Here is a 15,349-nt window from a genome sequence, read left to right on the forward strand (position 1 = left end):
CATGTACACAAAATTTGAGGACCATATGGCAAGTAAGGTAAGGGGGTGGGCAAAATAGAAATATCAAATGGGACTGTGGGAATAAGAAAGCAAATTTCTAGATTTGCCAGTTCAGTAATGCTACCATTAGTTAGTCTGAGATAGCATTCTTATGTCAATAAGTGGTGTTCAAGGAAATTTTGAACAAAATGGAGAGCACACCATCAGCATTAGGATCTAAGATAATTTATGTTGACATCAGAATTTGTGATTTTTCTGATCTCTGTCAGAAGACTGAGTCATTTGGCAACAAATGAAAGATACAAAATGAAGATAAAGGCAACCATAAATCTTGTGAAATGTTCTGGGAATTTCTTTAAATACATACATGTGCATGCATGGGTTTGTGCATGCTAAGTCGCTTCAGTCATGTCCGACTCTTTGCAACCCTATGAACTGTAGCCCACCAAGCTCCTCTGTCCATGGGGATTCTCCAGGCAAGAATACTTGAGTGGGTTGCCATGCCCTCCTCCAGGGCATCTTCCCGACCCAGGGACTGAACCTGCATCTCTTATGTCCCCTGCACTGGCAGGCAGGTTCTTTACCACTAGCGCCACCTGGGAAGCCCAAATACATATATAGATACATAATAAAAATAAAGTTACCACTGAGATAGAATATATATAAATGAGTTCTTTTTCAAGAAGAAGATGATAAGTTCTAGGGAAAAAATTTCTCTTAAGCATCTTCAGCTCTTCTGGAAGAAAGTACAAGGTCAAATATAACCTTGTTTCTGTTTCTATAATTATACTATTTAGGAATGCCTAAACTTCAGGTAAATTTTTTTCATTTGAGGCATTCATTACAGTAACTAAAACCACAGGATATAATTTATCTTGTCCTAGGTTTGGGGTCCTGTTAAAAATGTGAAAAACACAAAAGACAACTTTTCTGAAATAGCATTCAGTTACATTATTTTGAACAGATGGTAGGTTGTATTCAGCTGTTAAATACAAACAAAAGTTTGGATGTGAGTGGAATAAATATTGGTCTTATTTAATTTGGGGGATTTTTAGTTTTTAAAAATGTGTGTGTGTATGTGTGTATATACACAAACACACACATATACACATATATATATACATACACATACTGTGTAAAGAGAATTATGACTTTTAGGCCCATATTTAACTGTTATCTTTTGAGAACCTATGTCACTACTTCTAAAGAATTATATACTCTATATAATTGCTTTTCGCCCTTTCTTGTGGCAGCTATTTTCCCCTTTCTTATGGCATCTTTCAAATGGAAAGATGAGTGAGAAAAATCCCCTACATTTAAAACCTACCAGGGAGAGAAAAGCAGGAAGAAGTCCATAGCCCCTGGGGATTTCAGCAGATTGTCCTGAAAAAGGAGTACAACTTGAGTTCCTCCTCTAACAACACAAGCTCCAATCAGAGAAGTTTCCAAACACATGAAGCTTAGCAAGACCACCTGCTTCTAACACAAGACAATGGCCACTGGACCACCAACTCTGTTGCCTCAAGTCAACACCAGCTCTCCTTCACAACAGATGATAGGCTTTCCGCTAGAAGAGCTTCCTCATTTAAAAAAAAAAAAAGGGCGGAAAGAGAAATTTAACTTCATATATGTGCTAGAAGCTCATAAATTAGGAGTAAAATGGACAAATGAAAAACCTGAAATGGAAGTCAGTCTGACAGTAGAACCAAACATTAATTGCACAGTTACCAGCCTTGGCAAGATGAAGTGAGGAGTTCAGATCCCCACTTGGCCAGGGCATGGGCCTCCGGGTGCTATGGGAGCCAACAGGAAGTGGAAAGGAAATTTTGCCCAGGTGCTTATGCCTTCCTCAAGCATGACCAATCTCAGCGGATGTGTGGCACAACCCAGGATCCTTCATTTATCATCTCTTAATGCAAATCAAAGTTACAATGAGGTACCTCTTCACACTGGTCAGAATGGTATCATTAAAAGTTTACAGGGGGCTTTTCTGGTGGTCCAGTGGTTGAGAATCCACCTTGCAATTCAAAGGACACCAGTTCAATCCCTGATCCAGAAAGATCCTATATGCTACAGAACAACTAAACCCCTGTGCCATAGCTACTGAGCCCGTGTGCCTACAGCCCATGCTCCCCAACAAGAGAAGCCACTACAAGGAAGAGTAGCCCCCACTCACCACAACTAGAGAAATTCGTGCAACAACGAAGACCCACTATTGCCAAAAAAAAATACATCTTTTAAAAAAAAAAGTGTTTACAGGGACTTCCCTGGTGGTCCAGTGACCAAGAATCCACGCTCCCGATGCAGGGGCCCATGTTTGATCCCCAGTTAGGGAACTAGATTTCACATGCTGAAACTAAGAGCACACCTAAATGGTGCACTTTAGTTGCTCAACTAAAGATGCCACAACTAAGACCCAGCACAGCCAAATCAATAAAACACTTTTAAAATTTACAAATAGGGAGCTCCCCGGTGGTCCAATAGTTAGGACTCTGTGCTCTCACTGCCAAGGGCCCAGGTTCAGTCCCTGGTCAGGGAACTAAGATCCCACAAGCTGCATGGTATGGCCCCACAAAAAAGTCTATAAATAACAAATCCTGGGGAGGGTGTGGGGAAAAGGGAACCTTTTCTACATTGTTGGTGGGAATGTAGATTGGTGCAGCCATTATTAAAAAAGGCATGGAGCTTCCTTAAAAAACTAAAAATAAGAGTTGCCATACGATCCAGCCATCCCACTCCTGGACATAAAGCTGGAGAAAGCTCTTAATTTGAAAAGATACATGCACCCTAATGTTCACAGCAGCACTATTTAGACATGGAAGCAACCTAAATGTCCTCTGACAGATGAATGGGTAAAGAAGATGTGATATATACATGCAATGGAATACTACTCAGCCATCAAAAAGAATGACATACCATCATTTGTAGCAATATGGATGGAGCTAGAGATATCATACTAAGTGAAGTAAGACAGAGAAGATAAATATCATGATATCATTTGTACTGGGCTTCCCTGGTGGCTCTGATGGTTAAGAGCCTGCCTGCAATGCAGGAGACCTGGGTTCAATCCCTGGGTTGGGAAGAACCCCTGGAGAAGGAAATGGCATCCCATTTCAGTATACTTACCTAGAGAATCCCATGGACAGAGGAGCCTGGTAGGCTTCTATTCCATTGCCTTCTCCGAAATACAAACTACCATATACAAAAAGGATAAACAACAAGGTTCTACTGTATAGCACAGGGAGCTATGTTCAGTATCCTGTAATAAACTATAACAGAAAAGAATATTATATATATATATGTATATGAATCACTTTGCTGTATATCAGAAACCAACACAACACTGTAAATCAACTATACTTCAATTTTAAAAAATTTGTAATTTCTTAAGATCTCTATCTTTCATACCACTCAACAGGAGAAGAATCACTGTGATCAGACCCACAACTTCCCTAGCTCTCCCAAGAGTTAAAGTCAACTGCATTACAGTTTCCTTGATTTGAGTCCTTAGTCATATGAGATAGTCTGTTGAACTGGTATTCAATTAAAGGTATATAAAGCAATATTTAACATTTTGTAGGTTAAGAAAATTAACAAAGTCTTGGTATCACACAACTCCCATAAGTCCAGATTTCTTAAAACTATAAACTCATATTCCTTTAGATAAATTTTTTTTAATTTTAAAGATTTTCAAAAATAAACATTTTTCAAGAGCCTTCCATGATACAGTTAATTAAAACCCATGTTACTTATTCAGCAGTGCCCGCAGCAGAGTCACAGAAACAACCGGAGAAGAAACAAGCTATTGACAGAGAATAGAAATGTTTGGGACAAATGTATTTCACACTGTTTAAATGCATTACCGAACACCCATAGAATAGAACAGTAAACAAACAGCTGTGAAAAAGAATGAGGAGGATCAGATGCAGAAGGGTAGCTAATAAACATTAAGTGAAAAAGCAAAATGCAGGAGTGTATCCATGTCACCACTGAGGGGTGGGTGGGAAAGTACGCTGGCCTGCTTCGACTTTTCGGGTGCCAGCTCTCTCTGGACAAGGACACAAAGCCTTGTGCCAGCGTTTGCTTCCAAGGAGGACTGGTTGGGTACAGGATAGGGTTTCTTTTCACTATACACTATTTCATACCTTTTGAATTTTTAGACTATTAACTGTATGGATTGCCTATTGAATAATAAATATTATCTTTTTAAAAAGCTAGGGAAGCTGTGGGTCTGATCACAGTGATTCTTCTGTTGAGTGGTATGAGAGATGGAGATCCTGAGAAATTATAGATTTTTAAAAACTGAAGTATAGTTGATTTACAGTGTTGTGTTAGTTTCTGGTATACAGCAAAGTGATTATACATTTTCAAGCATATTTCGGGAATAATGGAAAAAATTACTGCTACCTTGCCTCAGAAAGCTACAGTGAAGGAGTTGGGGGCAGGAGGAGATGTTAACTAGGATGTTAACCTAGTACCAGTGTTTGCTTCCGAGGAGGAGATATGTTAACTAGGATGTCAGAAGGTAGATCAAAATTAATACCCAGATTGTGAAAATACTTCAATTACTGATGGAAGGAAAAAGAATACTCACTGCATTTAAGTAAGCAGGGATACATTAGGAAAAAGGACCAAACAGATAAAATGCTGGAATGTTTAAAATTTTTAAATTAAACTTAAAATTGGTTAAGTTATTAAAAGTCCTTTGTGAAACAAAGCTTCAGGATGTGGTACTATCATAGTAAAATATATAAAGAGATTTGTCAAATGAACCCCATCAGATCCAGAAATCAGTAAAACAATTTCCCTGTCTTAAAATGCTTACACAAACATACCCCTAACACGCACAAATTCAGACACATACTGTAAGCAACACACAAGACCATTAAGACAAATCTAGACTTTTATAGAGATTTATTTTTTAGGGGTCATTCTTTGCATTTTTACTGCCCTAAATTTCCCTCTTCAAGTCACAGCAATGCAGAATTGAGCTTTCTTTCTTTTTTAGTTTTGTTTCCAACCAAGTCTTTTGTACACTTCTGGAATTTAAGCCACCTATGTTACCGCTACTTATCTATAACACCATTGCTTTGAGGGATTAAAGCAGGTTTCTTGTAATACACTTAGATCAAGAGTTATCTGAGTTGAGAAGAATATCCTGTTTGAGTTGGGGCTGAGGAACCTTTATTTTTTTATTTTTTATTTATTTTTTTTGATCTTGAGTTGTTTTGATTTCCCCTGAGAGCAGTAATCTTCAGCAAGTGATATTTTTAAAAAGCCCCAAACACACCACAAAACATTCCAAGTGATTTTAACTTCTGAATGAGGTTGGGCTACCTGAGTGATTCTCTCTCTTCTCTTCTTTGGCAGAAAGGATTAGAAACCTCCACAGAACTTGCTCTCTATTAAAGTGGAGTGCTGTGCATTCATTGGCAAGAGGTGAATTGTTTTCAGATTACATGCGAAAGAGTGTGTGTGTTTCTTTCCCACATCAAAGACTTGGATGGAAGCAGTTCTGAGTATTGCCAGGGATGCAAGAATTGGTGCTAAAGTGATTAACAAAATTGCTTTCCTGCAAAAGAAGCACAAAACATTACCTAGGGATTAGAGGAGGAGAGGGCAAGATTAAAGGTGATGTTGAATTTTGGGTGGAATATCTTATCCATCTTTTTCAAATCATGCTTCAAGGATTCTGTGGCCCCTCCTTAAGGAAACTGAACAAATCAAAGTCTCGCTTTCTCAAGTTTTGTACATGGGGCGCTGACAAGGTAAAATTAAAACTACTAACACAAGTAGCACTTACTTGTGACCTCCATATCTTTATCTCACACTGCAAATACATTTTGAATGTATTTTATTCAGCACACCAGCAACCCCATTGACCAAAGACTCTTTCATTTGTAATTGGTTTGTGTGTCACCTGTTGGACTTCAGTGCTAGTGTTTTATTGAATTTCTGAAGTTGTTTGGTTTTAGTAAATCTTGATTAGTATTACGTTCCTTTTTAAAGGAACTTTCACAGTTGAAACTTTCACCTAACCAAAATGTAAAAATAGAAAAAAAAAAAAAAAAGCCGTAGAACCCATATTCTAAATAGTGAAAGAAAGATCACACAGCAAACCTCAACAATTCCTAGTTTAGGATATTACTTTAAGGGGTCTCTCTGAAATGTACTATGACATTCTTTGCCACTTGTTTTTTTTTTCCTCTCTCTTTTTCAAAAGCTGAATGTAGGCCTCCCTTCTTCCAAGAAGTCTTCCTGACTTTAGTGTCCCAGTCAGAGTCAGGCAGAAACATATAGGTACATGTAACTGTTCTGTATGAATAAACTTTTTCTTCCTTCTTGGTTTCTTCTTCTAAAACATTTAAGTCCAGGGACTTCCCTGGTAGCCTAGTGGTTGACTTCACCTTCCGATGCAGGGGGGTATGGGTTCAATGTCTGGTTGGCAAACTAAGGTCCCACATGCCTCCTGGCCAAAAAACCAAAACATAAAACAGAAGCAATATTTGTAACAAATTCAATAAAGACTTAAAAAAATTAAGTCTAAAAAAGGAATAAAGCAATTACCTGGATAGGTAGAAAAAACATAAAGTTGAATGTACTAGCAAAATAAATTCAGAGCAATATATATAGTATGATACCATTTACCAAAAAATTTACAAACAAAACAGTATCATAATTCTTTAGGGACCATATATATTCAGGTAAAGGTAAAAAATTGGAACAGAATTATACACCTCAAACTCATGGTAATAGCTGCCTCTGGGAAGGAAGGTGGGAGATTTGGAGGGCCATGATGAGAGGGAATTTTCACCACATGTGTAATGTTTATTTCTTTTAAATTTTCTCTTTAAAAAATTAAGATGATTCACTTACACATAGTTAGGGCATGAGAAGTGTCACTGAAATTCTGGTCTAAAAGACACGCCTAATGTATGGGGGGTTTTTTGGTCTGATACTATGTCTCTATAACAATAAAACCTGTTTCAAATTGATTAAATAATTCAGAATAGTTGTGACCTCTTCCTCTCCCACAATAATATCATCCTCATAAACAAATGACCTGTGGTGATGGACTTTATCTTTGTGTGTATTCTGTAGAGTCAGAACACACGGTTGAGTCCTCGGTAAAAAGAATCAATAGGTGAATAAATAAATAAGCACTGTTTGCCTGCCAGTTTGTGGACATTTTCATTTTGAAGTTGTTTCTCGAGGTTGTCTATGTGATTTCTCTGCTTTCAAGAACTTGTTGAGAACAATCATTTTTTTATCTGTCTTTCCTTTGGGGTCCCGTAAGGTCACTGGCCATAAGATAGCTGTGAAATTTGACATTGTTCCCATTTAAATGCTTTACTCCAGCAAGTGCAAGACTGTGGATGCTTCGGTGTGGGGATTGCCATGGCCAGGCTGGTCCTGAGACTCGCCAGCCCTCCAGGCTTCAAAGCCTGTTATCCTTGATCTCACTAAAGAATGTTTTTGAATTCTATGTCCATCTAGTGGTTGCCTGCAAAGATCTACTTGGCTTTTTCTTTCTTCCTTTTCTTTCACACTTGATCAGTGAGATTCTGTTTGTGATGGGGGTTTTGCCCCCCTTGGTCTTTAATTCTTTCACAGGTGGTTTCAAAGTGTCTATCCTTAGCCCCTGCTTTCTATAAACAAGCAGGAATTCATGAACCGCAGTTACTGATGGCTCCCCTCACGGAGCAGTTCTCTCACTTTGAAAACAGACTGTTTTGTGGACAGTAAAGTACAGTTCTTTTTCATAGATGAGATTAGAGACTTGAGGGGAGCTGGAAGGAGGGGAGTTCCTTCCTTTCTCTTTTTTTATTTTTTTAAACTGGAGAGCCTTTGTGTTGTAACTCATTTTAACAAACTCAAGAACTTATTTTACACTCAGTTGCACTGGTTAAAGATGACACGGCACTAAGTAGAAGATGCTGGAATTTGCTGATTTGCTCATTAATTCCAACATCTCCAGCATCCCAAGTGTAAGGCTAAGAGTTGAAGATCAGGTGGTGACAGAGCCAATGTGGTTGCCTATCTAAGGGATCAAATTATATCAATTCTACCTAAGAATGCTGATGTGCCATGGGAGGTTGACATTTTCTATGCCATTAAATATTCTTCAACAATATCATTTTAATGGCTGCATAGCATTCTACTGAGTAAGATGGACCACAATTTACTCAACCAAGTCCCCAGTAGTGAAAATAGGTGTTTCCAATGTTTTGGTATTATAAAGAGCACACCATACTCACATTCTTGAGTTTGCTGATAAATTCCTAACAGTGAAAATGTGGCCATAGGGCGTATACATTTGTTGAAGCTTTGAAGATCAGCATTCATTTTAAAATTCCCTTAAAAAAGGGATTGGAGGACAGAAGGAATTGCTACTGCAGCTACACACTTAAGATCCCAAGCAAACTTCTACTTAATCAGTTAAGAAATTCCCTCACACAATGTAAGGAAGGAGTGGGCATTGTCTATTAGCTCTCTAGCAATTCACCTTTCACCATTGACCTACACTGAAACCTTCAGCTTAGGAAAAGAATGTAGACGGCTCTTACGGAAGGCTTGATTCAGTGGTACTCAGGGTGCTATAATAGTCTGTGTGTGAGCACTTTCATCACTGTACTTCACTACTGGATCCAGAACCAATCAGGATCTCTTTCACCTTGCTCATTATTGACATATGATGCTATCTGTGGGGTGGAAATTGCTGAGGAATAACAATCAAGAAAATAAGTTCAAGAGGAGGAATCATTCAGGACTAAAGACGAAGGGTAGCTTTCTCCCTTCTGAACTGCCTAATTATTAGTTGGTATAGCCTATGCCTTGGAAATCCTGGATAAATATTAGATTATGTGGCTTGCTTGCTCACATACTTTGCCACCCTAGGCTTTGTGGTCAATACAAACCCCTTTGCCTTGCACTCAATATTCTGGTTTACCCAGCCCTCTCTCCACCCGTAGTGCCCTAGCAGGAAACCTTCCTTTCCATCCAAACTGAAACTATGTGCTGTGTTCCAAACATGCAGCATATATTCCAGAAGGACCTTTGAGTTTGGCCCAGATAGTCTGGATTTGAGCCCTGGCTCTGCCATTTCTTTTCTAGGTGACCTTGGGCAACACATTTAATCTTACTGAGTCTCAGTTTCACCATCTGTAAATTAGGGATGGCAAAGCCTGTTGTATGTTAAACTAGATACCAGCATGTTAGAGAAGTTGCAATGTGGAGTGGGCAGAATTTGATAGGTGACATAAATGTCTTGTTTATCCTGGCCTCTAAACATTTGCTCCCACCTATTCTCTTTCTAGAAAAGTTCTCTCACATCTGAATCCCACCCACTCCTCAAAGCAAACTCATGTTTTAGCCCTCTTGCAAGCCCTCCCATGAAAATCCTTAGCTGGTAAGACTCCCAGATTAGACTATTCATTCCACATGTCAGTGCTTCTAAATGGACTCTCTCCTGGGGCAATTTTCAGGGACTACTGATGCCAATTTTGCCCCAACAACAATCATAATTAATGCATACTACTTTATGCCTACAACAATAGCCTATAACGTCAACAGAATGGATATTATTGTTATCATCATCCCTGTTTCTCAGAGATTCAGAGAAATCAAGCAATTTGTCCGAGGCCACAAAGCTAGTGTAGGCAGAACTGAAAAAACGGAACTCAACTAGACTGATTACAAAGCTCATGCCCTTGGGACTTCCCTGGTACTTTAGTGGCTAAGAATCTGTAGTCCCAATGTAGGGGGCTCGGGTTCGATCCCTGATCAGGGAGCTGGATCCCACATGCTGCAACTAAAGATTCTACATGCCGCAACTAAGACCTGGCACAGCTAAATAAATAAATATATTTTTAAAGAAAAACAAAGCTCATGCCCTTGACCTCACACAATAAATCCTCTCTCTTTGTTGTTGTTGTTCAATCGCTCAGTCATGCCCAACTCTTTGTGACCCCATAGACTGCAGCACACCAGGCTTCCCTGTCCTTCACCATCTCCTGGAACTTGCTCAAACTCATGTCCATTAAGTTGGTGATGCCATCCAACCATCTCATCCTCTGTTGTTCCCTTGTCTTCCTGCCTTCTATCTTTCCCAGCATCTGGGTCTTTTCCAACAAGTCGGCTCTTTGCATCAGATGGCCAAAGTATTAGAGCTTCAGTGTCAGTCCTTCCAATGAATATTCAGGGTTGATTTCCTTTAGGATTGACTGGTTTGATCTCCTTACAGTCCAAGGGACTCTCAGGAGTCTTCTCCAACACCACAGTTCAAAAGCGTCAATTCTTCAGCACTAAGCTTTCTTTATGGTCCAACTCTCACATCCATACATGACTACTGGAAAAACCATCGCTTTGACTGTGCCAACTTTTGTCAGCAGAATAATGTCTCTGCTTTTTAATACACTGTCTAGGTTTGTCATAGCTCTTCTTCCAAGGAGCGAGCATCTTTTAATTTCATGGCTGCAGTCACTGTCCACAGTGATTTTGAAGCCCAAGAAAATAAAGTTTGTCACTGCTTCCATTGTTTCCCCATCTATTTGCCATGAAGTGATGGAACCAGATGTCATGATCTTTGTTTTTTGAATGTTGAGTTTTAAGCCAGCTTTTTCACTCTCTCCTTTCACTTTCCTCAAGAGGCTCTTTAGTTCCTCTTTGCTTTCTGCCATAAGGGGGGTGTCATCTGCTTATTGAGGTTATTGATATTTCTCCTGGAAATCTTGATTTCAGTTTGTGATTCATCCAGCCTGGCATTTCGCACGATGTACTCTGCATATAAGTTAAATAAGTAGGGCGACAATATACAACCTTGACATATCCCTTTCCCAGTTTTGAACCAGTTGTTGTTCAATGTTCAGTTCTAACTATTGCTTCTTCTCCTGCATACAGATTTCTCAGGAGGCAGGTCAGGTGGCCTGGTATCCCCATTTCTTGAAGAATTTTCCACAGTTTGTTGTGATCCACACAGTCAAAGGCTTTAGCCTAATCTGTGATCCAGTGGATGTTGGCAATTTGATCTCTGTTCCTCTGCCTTTTCTAAATCTTGCTTGAACATCTGGAAGTTCTTGGTTCACGTACTGTTGAAGCCTAGCCTGGAGGATTTTGAGCATGACCTTGCTAGCATGTGAAATAAGTGCAATTGTGCAGTACTTTGAACTTTCTTTTGCATTGCCCTTCTTTGGTATTAGAATGAAAACTGACCTTTTCCAGTCCTATCTCTTTAACTGTTAATGGACATTCGTCTCTCTCTGAAGTAGTATTACTGTTGAATTTTAGGTCCTTGCCTAAAAAGAAAATGGTTGTGTTCTTGGGCAGAGTAACCACCTAAAGAAATTTATTTAGTGTTTGCAGAGGCATGAAAGACATGTGCATGATATGCCAGTTCTCAGGGAAATGTCCCAGGTGAAAACTTTGTATAAATTATTTCCCTGGGACTCAGACTGAAAACTGGGACTTTGGTGGGAGGATATCTCTTCCCTCATACAGCAAGTACTTGCAACTCAGAGCAGCCCTCTTAGAAGTGGTTCCCCCACTGCACTTGCTGCCTCTTAATTCCCCCTTGCCCCACCCCTCAAGGTTCAAGAGCTTCTGCTCAAGGGAGTCACAGGTGATCTTGACTAGAAAAGATTGTAAGGGCTATCCTATCACTTTATGGTCCTCCTGCACACCGGCATATCTCCCTAGCTACACATTTCATTCTCTGACAGCTCAGTAGACATTCTGCAGACTTAGGGAAAGTGTGAGTCCCCAGTTACCTGCAATCCAAAGCAGAGACGTGTCTTCAAAATACCCCATCACTAGGTCAGCAACAGCCTTCCATCCAGAGTGTTGGACTACTTATTGCAAAAATCCCTGGAAGCCACATGAATCTTGATTGGTCTGTTTCCGTCAGTTATGTTGAATGCAGTTGCTCATCTCTGCCTTGCTCCTGCCTTGGGCACTTGGGCATTAAATTTGCCAGTTGCTTCCAGATTTGTTCAATATACGTGTATTGAGAACTACTTCCCAGGTACCTTGCTAGGCACTAGGGGATAAAAAGATAGGGGATAGAATCTTCTCACTTAATTTTTTTTTTTTAACTGGAGTTGATTTACAATGTCAGTTTCACACACCTGTATATGTGTGTGTGTGTGTATATATGTATGTATATATATATGACCTCCCTGGTGGCTCAGACGGTAAAGCATCTGTCTACAATGCAGGAGACCTATATATATATATATATATATATATATATATATATATATATATATATATAAAATTGTTCATATTCTTTTTCATTATAAGTTATTAAAAGATATTGAATATAGTTCCCTGAGCTATACAGGACTTTGTTGTTTATCTATTTTATATATAGTAGTTTGTATCTGCTAATCTCAAATTCCTAATTTATCCCTCGCTAGAATCTTCTTTTTCTCAACACTGTTTTCACTGAAAGCCACACTTTGTTACAACCAACAAACATCAAGTCAGCAATGAACCCCAAGTCACACAGAGGCAGTTTGTGTTTGTAATCTTGCTGTTTTCTGAAACCAACAGGAGCATTAACATTAACACAGCAATGACTTAATTATATCTAATTTCTCTGAGTCAGAAACAAGAGTTTGATCTCAATTCACATACTATTCTGGTAGGTTGTTACATATAACATCAGGCATAATATGCCTACATCTTTATCCACACTGTCTGGTAAAGCCCTCTCTCCCTTTTCATGATGCTGCTACCTCTAATTCTCCCACACCCATCATTCTGTCTCAAAAACCAAGACCTCAAAGATCTCTCCTCCAAAGATCTTAGCCTTAAGACTTACACATTTCCCCTTATTTCTCAACAGTACCCACGCCTCCCTAGATGTTCTTTAGCATAACATCAACTCAGTCAAATGAGGTCAACAAATATTTACAGAGGAGGAAGGAGAGACAGATGGGGAAGGGGACAGCTGTGATTACTGACCCATCCTGCCCCAGCTTTCCCTCAGAGTGGCTTTGGATACAAGCTCAAAGCAGCAATTAAGGTAAAAGTCTAATTTCTTATACTTTGCTAGAGACCAGCAATGAACAATTGGGATTTGAAATTTTTTTTAACTATCACTTACAATAGCACCAAAAAAAAAATACAAATACTTAGGTATAAAATCTATCAAAACATGTACAGGATCTATAGAAAGCCACAGAACACTGATCAAAGAAATAAAAGAAGATCTAAATAAATGGAGTGAGATTCCATTTTAGAAAGTCAGTATAAAATATCAATTGCTTTCCTATATGCCAGGAATGAACAATTGGAATCTGAAATTTTTTAAAAGATACTATTTAAAAGTTTTGTTTCAGGGCTTCCCTGAGGCTCAGTGGTAAAGACTCTGCCTGCCAATGCAGGAGACACAGGTTTGCTCCCTGATCTGGGAAGAACCCACACACTGTGGGGCAACTAAGCCTGTACACCACAATTACTGAGCTTACGTGCTGCAGCGACTGAAGCCCAAGCGCCCTAGAGCCCATGCTTCACAACAAGAGAAGCCACCACAATGAGAAGCCCGCGACCACAGCTAGAGAGTAGCCCCTGCTCACTGCAACTAGAAAGAAGCCCGAGCAGCAGTGAAGAGCCAGCACGACCACAAATAAATACATAAGAGTCTTGTTTCTTAGAGTCCCTTGGTTCAGGTGATGAGCTCATTAAATTGGTGGCTTAGCAATTTCAACTTGACTGTGTCCTTTAGTCAGAAATCCTGGGGTTATAGAGACTTTTCAAGGAACAGCCCAGATCTCATCTTCGATCTTGAGTCAAAGCTGTCCTTTGAGGGATTCTAACCATCCCTGGATTCCTCTGAGGCACTATTTGTCAAGTCGTTTTTCCCCTCCAAGCCTCTTTCATTTAGGCAGCCACATCTTCCCCACAGGCACCCATTCCTCATTTTCAAATCTCCCTGCCTCTCTCGCCTCCAGCTGGTTCCTGAACTTTGGTCCAGCACTTCCAAAGGCACCTCCACCCTCCAGCAAGCCATCCTGCCCTGTGTCCTGTTTCCCAGCTGAAGTTTGGCTTCTCCATCCCTCACTCTTCTCCACCTCCAGCTCCTCTCATGCTCTTCCCCAGGGTGCAGGTCAGTCCTTCAACAGTGTACTTACCGTGTTTAGTTTTCTCTGAAACAAATATTTGCATATGTGAACCCCACATTTGCCATATGGTTTTTCCTACTTCCCAGCCAGTGGAACTCTCAATTTCATATATATTTTGGGAAATGAAGTTTTCCCCAGATGGTTTCTCTAAAGCACCAAAGCAAGGTCAGGGTTTTATGCATTCCTTCAAAGGTTCTGGGCAGAGGTTAGAATTACTTGTGTTTTCTTGGTCCCATCAGCAGTTATTTCATCAGTACAGCTGATAATGGGACACAACCTGGCTCATTCTGAGCTAGAGACACACCAGTGTTTGAGGGAGATGTTGAGCTATAAACTGGTGTCCCCAGGGAAGGGATAGAAACCTGCCCAGTTGCTCAAATAATTTTAAACCAAATCCCTTAAGAATATTTCCTCAGGGAGAGAAAAAGAGTATGAATATTAGAAAGATGATGAACCAGGTGTGCCGAAAAGGTTTCTCAGTCATTCTGAGCCCTAGAAGGGGGTGGGGGCAGCCTTACATCTCTACTGGGAAACATATTTCCCCCTTTTAAATCAGGAAAGAAAAAAACAACAACATAGCCCCAAATAGAGAATGTTTTCTTTTGTAACTGGAAGCAAACATCACTGATGGCTTTAACAGCTGCCTGCCAACATGGCCTGAGAAGCAGGCAAGCTCAAACATTTTTTGAGATCAACACATGTACAGACATACAGTATATTAGGTCAAATTATAAATCCAGGAATAAAAGAACAAATAAACAAGTTTCAGCTTTCTCTAGGCTTTCTGAGTCCAATACCAGCTAAATTAGACTCCGAAGCAGAGAAATCTAGCTTCCAAGAAGGCAGGTCTCCCAGGAGTTCAAGTCAAACCTCCCTCTGGTAGGAAAAGAAGGTGCCGTTGTAGATTAACTGGCTGACGGCTGACCAGGTCCAGGCTGACGGCCCTGCCTAGCGGGGGCTTCCCCGTGTCTTAGCCTTACAGACCCTGAGGATGTCTGCCATTGACTTGATCTTTGACCCCAGTAAATCATTTAATGTGCCATGTGCCTCTGTCCATATGTTCATGTTCGGATGAGAATTCCAGCAAGTCTGGGTGTGCCACCCATTAGGGCTAAATCTCTCCCTTTGGAGCTTCTAGGAAGAAACCTGTGGACAGCTGCATTGCAGAGAGCCAAAGTGCCTGGACAAACCAAACTGAAATGCCTGCAGACAGTGAGACCAGGATT

At 40.0% G+C, this 15,349-nt stretch overlaps 1 long non-coding RNA gene across 5 annotated transcripts in view; it reads left to right on the forward strand.

The window, feature by feature from the left end:
• The window catches only part of LOC109553221 (uncharacterized), a 39,401-nt gene that overhangs the window by 8,861 nt on the left and 15,191 nt on the right, over positions 1–15,349 (forward strand). For 4 of the 5 annotated variants that reach the window (XR_011564259.1, XR_002179991.2, XR_011564260.1 and 1 more), the window contains 2 exons: positions 12,845–13,024; positions 13,953–14,107. This is a non-coding gene — a long non-coding RNA (uncharacterized lncRNA). The remainder of the gene's footprint in view (positions 1–12,844; positions 13,025–13,952; positions 14,108–15,349) is intronic. The other variant, XR_011564261.1, reaches the window with a different exon arrangement.

The sequence above is a fragment of the Bos indicus genome, chromosome 26 (assembly GCF_029378745.1).
Source record: "Bos indicus isolate NIAB-ARS_2022 breed Sahiwal x Tharparkar chromosome 26, NIAB-ARS_B.indTharparkar_mat_pri_1.0, whole genome shotgun sequence".
In the NCBI taxonomy this organism is placed as follows: domain Eukaryota; kingdom Metazoa; phylum Chordata; class Mammalia; order Artiodactyla; family Bovidae; genus Bos; species Bos indicus.